Source organism: Melanerpes formicivorus, unplaced genomic scaffold (assembly GCF_026170545.1).
Source record: "Melanerpes formicivorus ecotype bairdi unplaced genomic scaffold, bMelFor1.0.p_v2 SCAF_352, whole genome shotgun sequence".
NCBI classification, from domain to species: domain Eukaryota; kingdom Metazoa; phylum Chordata; class Aves; order Piciformes; family Picidae; genus Melanerpes; species Melanerpes formicivorus.
The window spans coordinates 102,501-112,500 of record NW_027142704.1 but is presented as its reverse complement, the minus strand read 5'-3'; positions in this window follow the sequence as shown (position 1 = coordinate 112,500).

Here is a 10,000-nt window from a genome sequence, read left to right as displayed (position 1 = left end):
CTCTCCTTCCCGAGGAGGTAGACGTGCTCTCCCTGGCGAGGGGGGGACTTAGTGCACTGAGCCGTGCGGCGGCAGGTAGACGTGCTCTCCTTCCCAGGAGGTAGACGTGCTCTCCTTCCCAGGTGGTAGACGTGCTCTCCCTCGGTGAGTAGACGTGCTCTCCCTGAGCTGGCAGGTAGACGTGCTCTCCATGGCGAGGGGGGACTTAGTGCACTGAGCCGTGCGGCAGGAGGTAGACGTGCTCCCCGCGGCCGGGCGGGCACTTAGCGCGCGGAGGCTGGAACCGCGGGGTAGACGTGGTCCCCGGGACGAGGGCCGCCTGGTATCGCCCGCCCGGCCCCCAACCCCCCCCCCCCGCGGCGGCGTAAATGAAGAGAGGCAGTCGGCATGAAACCTTCTTTTATTAAGTGTTGTTTTCATCGAGCGTCTTTCATTAAAGGTTGTGTTCTGAAGCAGTCTTTTCTTCAACAGCGCTGTTCTCCGGGGAGAAGGTCTGCCGGCATCTCTAGAAATCTCCCCCCCGCCCCTGACCGCCTCCCCCCCCCGCCCCCGTTGCCGGTTTGCGCGGCGCCCCCCCCTCCCGACGTTGCCTCTTGCCGCTACCCCCCGCCCCCCCCCCGCTGCCGGTTTGCGCGGAGCCCCCCCTCCCGACGTTGCCTCTTGCCGCTACCCCCCGCCCCCCCCCCGCTGCCGGTTTGCGCGGAGCTCCCCCTTCCCGCCGTTGCCTCTTGCCGCTACCCCCGCCCCCCCCCGCTGCCGGTTTGCGCGGAGCCCCCCCTTCCCGCCGTTGCCTCTTGCCGCTACCCCCGCCCCCCCCCCGCTGCCGGTTTGCGCGGAGCCCCCCCTTCCCGCCGTTGCCTCTTGCCGCTACCCCCCGCCCCCCCCCCGCTGCCGGTTTGCGCGGAGCCCCCCCTTCCCGCCGTTGCCTCTTGCCGCTACCCCCCGCCCCCCCCCGCTGCCGGTTTGCGCGGAGGCCCCCCTTCCCGCCGTTGCCTCTTGCCGTTACCCCCCGCCCCCCCCCCGCTGCCGGTTTGCGCGGAGCGCCCCCGCCTGCCGTTGCCTCTCGCCGCGGCCACCACCGCCCCCTCCACACCCCCGGGCCCCCGTTACCGGTTTGCGCGGAGCCCCCCCTCCCGACGTTGCCTCTTGCCGCTGCTGCCACCCCCAGCTCCCCACACCCCCCGGCTCCCGTTAGCGGTTTGCGCGGAGCCCCCCCTTCCCGCCGTTGCCTCTTGCCGCTACCCCCGCCCCCCCCCCCCGCTGCCGGTTTGCGCGGAGCCCCCCCGCCTGCCGTTGCCTCTTGCCGCGGCCGCCACCGCCCCCCCCCACACCCCCCGGCCCCCGTTACCGGTTTGCGCGGAGCCCCCCCTCCCGACGTTGCCTCTTGCCGCTGCTGCCACCCCCAGCTCCCCACACCCCCCGGCTCCCGTTAGCGGTTTGCGCGGAGCCCCCCCTTCCCCCCTTCGCGGGCTGCCGCTTCCCTCCCGGGCTGCCCGGCTGCTCTCTAACCCCTGCGACCGAGGCGGCGCTGTTAGGGCGGCCGTGCCGGTGCCCCTTGCCGCAGCTAGCCTCTCGCCGCTGCCCCTCCCGTCCGTCGTCCCCCGTCCCCAAAAACTTGCTGCTCTCCACGCTGGAGCCTGCACGGGGGAGGTTGCGCTCCGCTCCTCCGGCCCTAAAGCCGCCCTCGCCCGCCCCCCCGGCTTGCCGCTTGGCTCGGCTGCCCGCCCGCCCGCTAATCCCCCCAACGCCCCCACCCCAAAAACACCCCAGCCCTACCGCATGCCGCTCCCCCTCTCCCCGCTCTCGCTGACCGCTGCCACCCCCCCCCACCCCTCCCCCCCGAAACAAACCCCCCAGCCCTACCGCATGCCGCTCCCCCTCTCTCCCTAGCCTGCCCCCCCCGCCGTCGCTTGCTGCGCCGCCGCCGCCGCCGCCGCCGCCGCCGCCGGGACCCGCCTCGGTCTGGTGGCGCGCGCTCGGAGATCCCCGGCTACCCGTCCGTCCGTCCCTCCCTCCCGCCCCGCCCCGGGGGAGGGCCCGGGGCAGCGCGGGCAGGCGGGGAGCAAAAAAAGGCGCGGGCGCCAAAAAACGTCGGGGTCCCGGGGTGGCGGAGGGGGGCGGCGGTGGGGGCGGCGGCGGGTACACGGCGCCGGGTCCAGGGCGCCGGGTCCAGCCCGTCCCGGGGCGGGGACAGGTGGTGTCGTCCGTCCCCGCCCCCGTAACCTGCTCTGAAGCATCCGCTTCCCGCCGCGGTTCGCCCTCCACCCCCCCCGCCGCACACGCAGCTGCCGCTTCCCGCCGCCTCTGCCCCCCGCCCCGGGATCAGCCACCCGCCGGGTCCAGCCGGTCCCGGTCCCGGGAACCTGCTCCCGGGGCCAGCCGGAGCCACGCCCCCTCCTCTGACGCTTCCAGCTGCCGCCTCCCCTCCCACCCCCCAAACTCACACTGGCCCTCGCCGGCCCGCCCACCCGCCTACCTGCTTGCCCGCCGCCGCTGGGTGGCGTGCCGGACACTCTCGCACACAGGTACACAGACAGGGACACAGGGACACAGGCACTCAGGCACACAGGGACACAGGGACACAGGGACACAAGGACACAGGGACACAGGCACTCAGGCACTCAGGCACTCAGGGACACAGGGACACAGGGACACAGGCACTCAGGCACTCAGGGACACAGGGACACAGGGACACAGGGACACAGGGACACAGGGACACAGGCACTCAGGCACACAGGGACACAGGTGGCGGGCCGGAGGCCTCTCTCCACTGTGTGGCAGGGGTCCAAGAGCCACCCCAGCCCAACCCAGAGGGTCTTTTGCACCTCTCTAGAGGCCACCCAGAGACCCCAGGCCGCAGCAGAAGCCTCCCCCGCATGCTCTGCAGGCTTCCGACCCACCCCAGGCCGCACCAGAAGCCTCCCCCGCAAGCTCTGCAGGCTTCCGACCCACCCCAGGCCGCAGCAGAAGCCTCTCCCGCACGCTCTGCAGGCTTCTCAGCCACCCCAGGCCGCAGCAGAAGCCTCTCCCGCACGCTCTGCAGGCTTCTCAGCCACCCCAGGCCGCACCAGAAGCCTCCCGCGCACGCTCTGCAGGCTTCTCAGCCACCCCAGGCCGCACCAGAAGCCTCTCCCGCACGCTCTTCAGGCTTCTCAGCCACCCCAGGCCGCACCAGAAGCCTCCCCCGCACGCTCTGCAGGCTTCTCAGCCACCCCAGGCCGCACCAGAAGCCTCCCCCGCACGCTCTGCAGGCTTCTCAGCCACCCCAGGCCGCAGCAGAAGCCTCCCCCGCACGCTCTGCAGGCTTCCCACCCACCCCAGGCCGCAGCAGAAGCCTCTCCCGCACGCCCTGCAGGCTTCTCAGCCACCCCAGGCCGCAGCAGAAGCCTCCCCCGCACGCCCTGCAGGCTTCCGTCCCACCCCAGGCCGCAGCAGAAGCCTCCCCCGCACGCTCTGCAGGCTTCCCACCCACCCCAGGCCGCAGCAGAAGCCTCTCCCGCACGCCCTGCAGGCTTCTCAGCCACCCCAGGCCGCAGCAGAAGCCTCCCCCGCTCGCCCTGCAGGCTTCCGTCCCACCCCAGGCCGCACCAGAAGCCTCCCCCGCACGCTCTGCAGGCTTCCCACCCACCCCAGGCCGCAGCAGAAGCCTCTCCCGCACGCCCTGCAGGCTTCTCAGCCACCCCAGGCCGCAGCAGAAGCCTCTCCCGCACGCCCTGCAGGCTTCCGTCCCACCCCAGGCCGCAGCAGAAGCCTCCCCCGCACGCTCTGCAGGCTTCTCAGCCACCCGAGGCCGCACCAGAAGCCTCCCCCGCACGCTCTGCAGGCTTCTCAGCCACCCCAGGCCGCAGCAGAAGCCTCCCCCGCACGCTCTGCAGGCTTCTCAGCCACCCCAGGCCGCAGCAGAAGCCTCCCCCGCACGATCTGCAGGCTTCTCAGCCACCCCAGGCCGCAGCAGAAGCCTCTCCCGCACGCTCTGCAGGCTTCTCAGCCACCCCAGGCCGCACCAGAAGCCTCCCCCCGCACGCTCTGCAGGCTTCTCAGCCACCCCAGGCCGCACCAGAAGCCTCTCCCGCACGCTCTTCAGGCTTCTCAGCCACCCCAGGCCGCACCAGAAGCCTCCCCCGCACGCTCTGCAGGCTTCTCAGCCACCCCAGGCCGCACCAGAAGCCTCTCCCGCACGCTCTGCAGGCTTCTCAGCCACCCCAGGCCGCACCAGAAGCCTCCCCCGCACGCTCTGCAGGCTTCCCACCCACCCCAGGCCGCAGCAGAAGCCTCTCCCGCACGCCCTGCAGGCTTCTCAGCCACCCCAGGCCGCAGCAGAAGCCTCTCCCGCACGCTCTGCAGGCTTCTCAGCCACCCCAGGCCGCAGCAGAAGCCTCTCCCGCACGCTCTGCAGGCTTCTCAGCCACCCCAGGCCGCAGCAGAAGCCTCTCCCGCACGCTCTGCAGGCTTCTCAGCCACCCCAGGCCGCACCAGAAGCCTCTCCCGCACGCTCTGCAGGCTTCTCAGCCACCCCAGGCCGCACCAGAAGCCTCTCCCGCACGCTCTGCAGGCTTCTCAGCCACCCCAGGCCGCAGCAGAAGCCTCTCCCGCACGCTCTGCAGGCTTCTCAGCCACCCCAGGCCCCAACAGAAGCCTCTCCCGCACGCTCTGCAGGCTTCCGACCCACCCCAGGCCGCAGCAGAAGCCTCTCCCGCACGCTCTGCAGGCTTCTCAGCCACCCCAGGCCGCAGCAGAAGCCTCCCCCGCACGCTCTGCAGGCTTCTCAGCCACCCCAGGCCGCACCAGAAGCCTCCCCCGCACGCTCTGCAGGCTTCTCAGCCACCCCAGGCCCCAACAGAAGCCTCTCCCGCACGCTCTGCAGGCCTCCGACCCACCCCAGGCCGCACCAGAAGCCTCCCCCGCACGCTCTGTAGGCTTCTGACCCACCCCAGGCCCCAACAGAAGCCTCCCCCGCACGCTCTGCAGGCTTCTCAGCCACCCCAGGCCGCAGCAGAAGCCTCTCCCGCACGCTCTGCAGGCTTCTCAGCCACCCCAGGCCTCAGCAGAAGCCTCTCCCGCACGCTCTGCAGGCTTCTCAGCCACCCCAGGCCGCAGCAGAAGCCTCTCCCGCACGCTCTGCAGGCTTCTCAGCCACCCCAGGCCGCACCAGAAGCCTCTCCCGCACGCTCTGCAGGCTTCCGACCCACCCCAGGCCGCACCAGAAGCCTCCCCCGCACGCTCTGCAGGCTTCTCCGCCACCACAGGCCGCACCAGAGGATCTTTTGCACCTCTCTGGACGCCACCCAGAGACTCCAGGCCGCACCAGAGGCCCCCCCCCCAACCATTTACAGGCTGCAGTGCCAGCCTAGGCCCCGCTGGCAGCCTCCCTTGTCTGCTTTGGAAGGCCTCCCATCCACTCCAGACCTGCCTGGAGGCCTCCCTCGACTGCTCCCGGGGCCCTCGAAGCCACCCTAGGCCTTTCTGGAGGACCTGCTCGACCGCTCGGGCGGCTTCTGACGCACCCTCGGCCATCCGGCGCCCAGCAGCTCCCAGGGCCAGGCACCGGCCTCCCCCTCCGGCCGCCCCTGGGGCCGGGGGTGGCTCGGACTCGGCGCCCCCAACGTGTCGTCCCGTCCCCCCCCGCCCCGCACCGCCGAACATTCGCTGCAGCCGAGGGCTTGCCGCTCGACGCCTACCCCACCCGCCCAGCCCCCCGCTGCGGCCCGGCGCTGCCCCGGCCGCTGCGCCCCGCCTCTCCTCGCTCCCCCCACCCGGCAACCGGCCGCCGGGCACGGCAAGTCCCAGGGCAGGGAACAGGTGCTGCCGGGACCCCGTGCTGGCTGCCGGCTTCCCGGGGCTGCCCCGGGCACGGACAGGTCGCCCCCCCGCCCCGGCGAATGTTCACCGAACCGGCTGCCGGCTGCCTTCGAGCACCCCCCGCCCCCCGCCACTATCGTCCCCCCCCGCCCCCCCTCCGCCTCCGCTGCCGCTTCTCCCCGCACCGCCTCCACTGCCTCCCCCCGCCGCCAGCGAACGAGTCGCCGGATCCGTAGGGTGCCGGGAGCCCGAACGGCGAGCGGCTCCGGCTGCTGCCGGGACCGCGGGGCTTCGAGCCGGTCCGGCCGCGGCCGGGATCCGGGGCCGGACGATGGCTTCCCGGGCCGGTCCCGGTCGCCTCCCGGGTGACGTTCACCGAAGCGGCTGACGGCTGTCTTCGAGCCCCCCCCCTCCGCCTCCGCTGCCGCTTCTGCCCGCACCCCCTCCACTGCCTCCCCCCGCCGCCGGCGAACGAGTCGGCGGATCCGTAGGGTGCCGGGAGCCCGAACGGCGAGCGGCTCCGGCTGCTGCCGGGACCGCGGGGATTCGAGCCGCTCCGGCCGCGGCCGGGACCCCGTGCCGGAAGCCGGCATCCCGGGACGGCCCCGGGACGGCCCCGGTCGCCGGCCGGGTGACGTTCAGCGAAGCGGCTGCCGCCAGTCTTTGGGCCTCCCCCGTGCCGGGGCCGCGGGGATTCGAGCCGGTCCGGCCGCGGCCGGGATCCCGGGCCGGACGATGGCTTCCCGGGCCGGTCCCGGTCGCCTCCCGGGTGACGTTCACCGAAGCGGCTGCCGGCTGTCTTCGAGCCCCCCCCCCCCCTCCGCCTCCGCTGCCGCTTCTGCCCGCACCCCCTCCACTGCCTCCCCCCGCCGCCGGCGAACGAGTCGCCGGATCTGTAGGGTGCCGGGAGCCCGAACGGCGAGCGGCTCCGGCTGCTGCCGGGACCGCGGGGATTCGAGCCGGTCCGGCCGCGGCCGGGACCCCGTGCCGGAAGCCGGCATCCCCGGACAGCCCCGGGACGGCCCCGGTCGCCGGCCGGGTGACGTTCAGCGAAGCGGCTGCCGGCTGTCTTCGAGCCCCCCCCCCCTCCGCCTCCGCTGCCGCTTCTGCCCGCACCCCCTCCACTGCCTCCCCCCGCCGCCCGCGAACGAGTCGCCGGATCTGTAGGGTGCCGGGAGCCCGAACGGCGAGCGGCTCCGGCTGCTGCCGGGACCGCGGGGATTCGAGCCGCTCCGGCCGCGGCCGGGACCCCGTGCCGGAAGCCGGCATCCCGGGACGGCCCCGGGACGGCCCCGGTCGCCGGCCGGGTGACGTTCAGCGAAGCGGCTGCCGCCAGTCTTTGGGCCTCCCCCGTGCCGGGGCCGCGGGGATTCGAGCCGGTCCGGCCGCGGCCGGGATCCCGGGCCGGACGATGGCTTCCCGGGCCGGTCCCGGTCGCCTCCCGGGTGACGTTCACCGAAGCGGCTGACGGCTGTCTTCGAGCCCCCCCCCCCCCTCCGCCTCCGTGGCCGCTTCTGCCCGCACCCCCTCCACTGCCTCCCCCCGCCGCCCGCGAACGAGTCGCCGGATCTGTAGGGTGCCGGGAGCCCGAACGGCGAGCGGCTCCGGCTGCTGCCGGGACCGCGGGGATTCGAGCCGGTCCGGCCGCGGCCGGGACCCCGTGCCGGAAGCCGGCATCCCCGGACAGCCCCGGGACGGCCCCGGTCGCCGGCCGGGTGACGTTCACCGAAGCGGCTGCCGGCTGTCTTCGAGCCCCCCCCCCCTCCGCCTCCGCTGCCGCTTCTGCCCGCACCCCCTCCACTGCCTCCCCCCGCCGCCGGCGAACGAGTCGGCGGATCCGTAGGGTGCCGGGAGCCCGAACGGCGAGCGGCTCCGGCTGCTGCCGGGACCGCGGGGATTCGAGCCGGTCCGGCCGCGGCCGGGACCCCGTGCCGGAAGCCGGCATCCCGGGACGGCCCCGGGACGGCCCCGGTCGCCGGCCGGGTGACGTTCAGCGAAGCGGCTGCCGCCAGTCTTTGGGCCTCCCCCGTGCCGGGGCCGCGGGGCTTCGAGCCGGTCCGGCCGCGGCCGGGATCCGGGGCCGGACGATGGCTTCCCGGGCCGGTCCCGGTCGCCTCCCGGGTGACGTTCACCGAAGCGGCTGACGGCTGTCTTCGAGCCCCCCCCCCCCCTCCGCCTCCGCGGCCGCTTCTGCCCGCACCCCCTCCACTGCCTCCCCCCGCCGCCCGCGAACGAGTCGCCGGATCTGTAGGGTGCCGGGAGCCCGAACGGCGAGCGGCTCCGGCTGCTGCCGGGACCGCGGGGATTCGAGCCGGTCCGGCCGCGGCCGGGACCCCGTGCCGGAAGCCGGCATCCCCGGACAGCCCCGGGACGGCCCCGGTCGCCGGCCGGGTGACGTTCACCGAAGCGGCTGCCGGCTGTCTTCGAGCCCCCCCCCCCCCTCCGCCTCCGCTGCCGCTTCTGCCCGCACCCCCTCCACTGCCTCCCCCCGCCGCCGGCGAACGAGTCGGCGGATCCGTAGGGTGCCGGGAGCCCGAACGGCGAGCGGCTCCGGCTGCTGCCGGGACCGCGGGGCTTCGAGCCGCTCCGGCCGCGGCCGGGACCCCGTGCCGGAAGCCGGCATCCCGGGACGGCCCCGGGACGGCCCCGGTCGCCGGCCGGGTGACGTTCACCGAAGCGGCTGCCGGCTGTCTTCGAGCCCCCCCCCCCCTCCGCCTCCGCTGCCGCTTCTCCCCGCACCCCCTCCACTGCCTCCCCCCGCCGCCGGCGAACGAGTAGGCGGATCCATACCGTCCCGAGAGCCCGAGGCGGCGGCACCCAGTGCGGGTCCGGCCGAGGCCGGGACCCCGTGCCTGTCGCAGGCTTCCCGGGACGGCCCCGGAACGGCCGCGGTCGCCGGCCGGGTGACGTTCTCCGAAGCGGCTGCCGGCTGTCTTCGAGCCCCCCCCCCCCCTGCCGGAGCCGCGGGGATACGAGCCGGTCCGGCCGCGGCCGGGACCCCCGTGCCGGAAGCCGGCATCCCGGGACGGCCCCGGGACGGCCCCGATCGCCTCCTGGGTGACGTTCACCGAAGCGGCTGCCGGCTGTCTTCGAGCCCCCCCCCCCTCCGCCTCCGCTGCCGCTTCTCCCCGCACCCCCTCCACTGCCTCCCCCCGCCGCCCGCGAACGAGTCGCCGGATCTGTAGGGGGCCGGGAGCCCGAGGCGGCGAGCGGCTCCGGCTGCTGCCGGGACCGCGAGGCTTCGAGCCGGTCCGGCCGCGGCCGGGATCTCGTGCCGAACGTCGTCTTCCCGGGACGGTCCCGGGAGGGCCCCAGTCTCCTCCCGGGTGACGTTCACCGAAGCGGCTGCCGGCTGTCTTCGAGCCCCCACCCCTGCCGTGGCCGCGGGGATTCGCCCCGGTCCGGCAGCTGACGGTTCCCTGTGTCGGACGCCGGCTTCCCGGGACTGCCCCGGGACAGCCCCGGTCGCCTCCCGGGTGACGTTCACCGAAGCTGCTGCCGCCTGTCTTTGTCCCCCCCCCCCCGTGCTCTCCCTCAGGCGGGAGGTAGACGTGCTCTCCCTCGGCGAGTAGACGTGCTCTCTCTCGGCGAGTAGACGTGCTCTCCCTCGGCGAGTAGACGTGCTCTCCCTCGGCGAGTAGACGTGCTCTCCCTCGGCGAGTAGACGTGCTCTCCCTGGGCGAGTAGACGTGCTCTCCCTGGGCGAGTAGACGTGCTCTCCCTCGGCGAGTAGACGTGCTCTCCCTCGGCGAGTAGACGTGCTCTCCCTGGGCGAGTAGACGTGCTCTCCCTGGGCGAGTAGACGTGCTCTCCCTGGGCGAGTAGACGTGCTCTCCCTGGGCGAGTAGACGTGCTCTCCCTGGGCGAGTAGACGTGCTCTCCCTGGGCGAGTAGACGTGCTCTCCCTGGGCGAGTAGACGTGCTCTCCCTGGGCGAGTAGACGTGCTCTCCCTCGGCGAGTAGACGTGCTCTCCCTGGGCGAGTAGACGTGCTCTCCCTCGGCGAGTAGACGTGCTCTCCCTCGGCGAGTAGACGTGCTCTCCCTCGGCGAGTAGACGTGCTCTCCGCGGAGATCGCGCTTGTCGCCAAGGGGTCGCTGTTGCGCTCTGCCTCCGCCTACGTCATCGTACAAGCCGGCGTGATTTCTGCGACCTGCCGCTGGGCGGAGGTCGGCTGGTTGTGCGCTCGCGGAGCTGACGGC